The sequence below is a fragment of the Lonchura striata genome, chromosome 2, assembly GCF_050655825.1.
Source record: "Lonchura striata isolate lonStrDom1 chromosome 2, ASM5065582v1, whole genome shotgun sequence".
Taxonomy (NCBI): domain Eukaryota; kingdom Metazoa; phylum Chordata; class Aves; order Passeriformes; family Estrildidae; genus Lonchura; species Lonchura striata.
Window position 1 is genome coordinate 61063616 of NC_140704.1, and position 4203 is coordinate 61067818.

Sequence of the window (4203 nt, forward strand, 5' to 3'; positions counted from 1 at the left end):
GAAATCTAAGCCTGTGTCAGTTTCAAATGAATAAAGGGATGTAAGATATCATACGGGACAATGATAATGAATTGCAATGACAATTAAGAGCAATGACAAATACCCTGTCGCTGTCTGTGAGAGATCAAGGCAGCACTGCAGGCAACAGTGCACATCTCCAACGGCCTAGAGCTGTTGCATAAATGTGCTAGGTGGGCTGTGGGCACCTGTCTGAAGGAGCTTGACCAGATACCTCATTTGTTTTGTACTGCGGAAAAAACAGAACCGCAGAACAATGAAGAGAGAAGCCATCATTGATAGCTGCAGATCCTAGCCTGCAATGGTAACAAGTTAGACAGTCAGCTGCAATCAGTAAATTTCTCTGTGACTGATTGCCTCTGTCCCTGACTAAAAGCCAGCTTCTAGAGTCACAGTGTGGAACAAAGACAAACACAAAACAATTGATATACTCCTTTCTATTGGCAAAAGAGCAGGATCAAGGACAGAATCCCGTGTTCTGAGTTGTTTTCTGTGATTGGATGAGAGGCTTTGCTCTATGAGCTGACCTGGACTTCATATCCTTTTGGATAAGAAGTATGTTTTACACTGTCAGTTGTTGAAAGCTCAGGTGCTCAAGAGTCTGTTGGTTTAGGAACAGCACCACAATGAAATGCCTGGCAGAGGAAAGGGCAACTGGGCCTTAGCTGACCTCTTTCTTGGGACAAGAATTGTAAAACAAGGATGTGTGACTGAACTGTTTGCACTGCTTGCACAGCTGTGCTGGGCAGGACAATCCATTGCCAGCTCTCCCAAGTAGTCTTCTAAGTGCAGGAAGGTTTGCTTACTTTAGGCCTCATGTCAAGCAGACTGTAAAAGTCCTTTTAGGGTTGATGCTATGCTGTTAGCCTGCTCTGATCCTGTTCTTCATTTGCTCATGGGTATATTCTGTCACTTAAAACTGGCCTTGCATTAGCTTCCAGTCTAAGTACAGAAAGCCACACCAGACCCCTCATAAAGAACACAGCCTGCCTTTATCAAACATTATCACAGCAGAGCTTATTATCCTCCATGTATCCTCCATGTAATTTTTTATTGTGGGTGTTTTATTTTGTGTGTACTTATTTTGAACCTGAAACTCCAATTCTTGAAGAGAAAACATGATTTTTGTATAACTCATGGAACAAAGCTTTGCATCAAATACATACAAAGCTGTTCTGAAGATCTGGAACCAGGACACTACACAGAAGTCTAACTCACCAGATTAAAAAAAAAACACTGGGATAATTTTTATTCTATTCCTGCAGTGTGATAATGTGGAAAAAAAAAAGATCACTAACAAAAGTGCAGCTTCTTCCTGGATATGTTTGTAGGTCCTAAAATTCAGGCCATATGAGATGAGTTGGATTTGTGATACAGGTCTGGACACTTCTGTAATTCATGTATCATTGACTAGACTAAAGGAATGGGAATCATGGTTATTTAGCAGAGAGTCTTGAAGGACATTTGAAAGGCAGATTTCACTGAGTTAAATACACTGACCAACTCTCACATGCAGCAATTGAAGACCAGTGTGGTGGGAGTAGAACTAAACCCTTGTGGACATAAGGTGGCCCCGAATAATAATAAAAAAAAAAGATAAAGTGTGAAAATAGTGGCATAAATCTGAGGTGCACTATAAACAATGTTATAAAGCAGCTTATTAAGTGAAGACACACAGGTTTGAAGAATCATGAAGTATCTCAGATTGGAAGGTAACTATGAAGATCATTGAGTTCGGGTCTCTGATCCTTCCTTGCAAGACTACCTACAAATAAGAGCATGTGACTAAGAGCATTGTCCAGATACATACTGAACTCTGACACACTGGGTGCTGTGACCACTTCCCTGGGGAGCCTGTTTCAGGGTGTGACTGATCACTCTCTGGATGAAGAACCTTTACTCAGTGTCCAATCTGAGCTTCCCTTGATGCAACTTCATTCCATTTCCTTGTGGCCCATCACAGGTCACCAGAGAGAGAAGAGCAACACCTCCCACTCCACTGCACCCACTGAGAATGTCATGAGCTGAGATGAGGTCACCCCCCAGCCTTCTCTTCTTGTCCTCAAGGCCTTTCACCATCTTTGTCACTCTCCTCTGTACACGCTCTTATAGTGTGATGTCCTTCTTACATTAGGGTGCCCAAAGCTGCACAGGACTTGAGGTGAGGCCACATCAGTGCAGAGTAGAGTGGGAAAATTATAGAATTAAAGAATACTTTGGATTTCAAGGGACATTAAAGATGTCCCCTGCCTTTGGCAGGGTAAATCACCTCCCTCAGCCAGCTGGTGATGCTGAACCTGATGCATCCCAGTATGTGGTTGGTCCTTTTGGCTACCAGGACACAATGTTGACTCATATTCAACTTACCATTGACCCAAAACCACAGATCTCTTTATGCAGGGCTGTTTTTAACCTTTCATCCCCCAGTCTCTACTTGCAATGATGATCACCCCATCACAGATGGAAAATCTTGCACTTGGTTTTGTTAAATTTCACATATTTGGTGATTGTTGAATTCTCTGGTCTATCCAGACCTCTTTCTAAGACCCTTGAGGGAGTCCACAGCTCCTCTTATTTCAGCATAGCTGGTATATGCCCACATTGGCATGTTCACTTCAGCTTTTTCATCATCATCCTAGAAGGATAACTAACAATCCTTATTTTGTGGGCACAAAGCTTAGAAGGAAAGAAACGTATGATACATGCTCTGTGATTCGGTGTCCAGGCACAACTCCCACTGTTTAATCATATGTCAGATTTTCTTCTGGCTACCTAGCACCAGAAAGCACTTCTGCCTCTCCTGATGTCCATGTTATCACTTCCCCTCCCCTCCTGAGCTGCACACTGACAGACAACTCATCAAGGGGAATGTAGATTTCTATGGCACATTTATTTTCACAAGAGGAAGCAGACTGAGGCAAAGAATGCTGCACTGCCTAAACTTTGACAGCAGTACAGGAGACTACTCTGCTGAGCAAGATAACAGTTATGTCCCATATGTTCTAAAGAATTATGTTGTACAGACTTTGAGGTCCCTCTCCTGTCTTCTCCCCATTCTCCTCCTGCTTTTAGAAATCAAACAGTGCTTTGCAGAGGTCAGAATGGTTTCTTAACTGTTCGTTCATTCTATTATTTCAATACAGAACAATAGCTTTTTAAAGTGAAATATATTTGCTATTATATATTATGATTGTCCCACAGACCATGAACACTGTAGCTGGATTTCACAGCTCCTTCATCATCTGTCAGGCCATTAACTTACTCATGGAAGATCTGACAGATACAAGGCAAGTGCATACACAAATACATTTGGAACTGACTATTTTTTACTTTGTCTAGAGTTATGTTTTGCTGTTAACCCCAAGAATAAAATACTTTGCTATACATCACATTCATAGAAAGATATTTTATAAATTTGACATGGAAGATCTGAGTTAGTCATGGAAGATATGAGAGATACAAGGCAAGTTCATACACAAATACATTTCAAACTGACTATTTTTTACTTTGTCTAGAGTAATGTTTTGGTGTTAACCCCGAGAATAAAATACTTTGCTATAAAACCACATTCATAGAAAGATATTTTATAAATATTCCAGCTTCTCAAAGAAAATGTTCCTGGTTTTGACTTTATTTCAATTGGTTTTGTCATATGCACCCTACTTTATTTCCCCAATTGTTTTGAAGAAAAAAAGGCTAAGTCCTGTCCTCCCATCTCTTCTGTCTAGCATGGCTGCATTTTGTATATTCAGAAAAGAGTAACTGAAAGAGAGTTCAGGTCCATTACTATATGCATAATAATAAATGGACAAATTATTGACATATTGACTAATAACTGCTAATGTGATGCTTATATTGACTAGTAGTTGCTTCCTGATGTGTCACATCACTAAGGTTTTCAGATTTTTTTTATTTTTTACTGCCATCCCAGTATCTCATTGCAAATGAAGCATATTTTCCAGCCTTTTCTCCAGCCTGATGGACCTGATGTACTAGTGGAAAGCTCTGTTACACAGAATAAAATACTAATATTTGTTCTCCCTTCAATCAAACCCAAACCCATTGAAACAAAAAACTGACCTAATACCATTAATTTATTTTATGGTGTCAAAAGTCAAACTTCTGAAGGACAGCAATGGGTGGGTCACAACTCAGACTGTATAAATTCCCAAGGGCTCAGCCAGT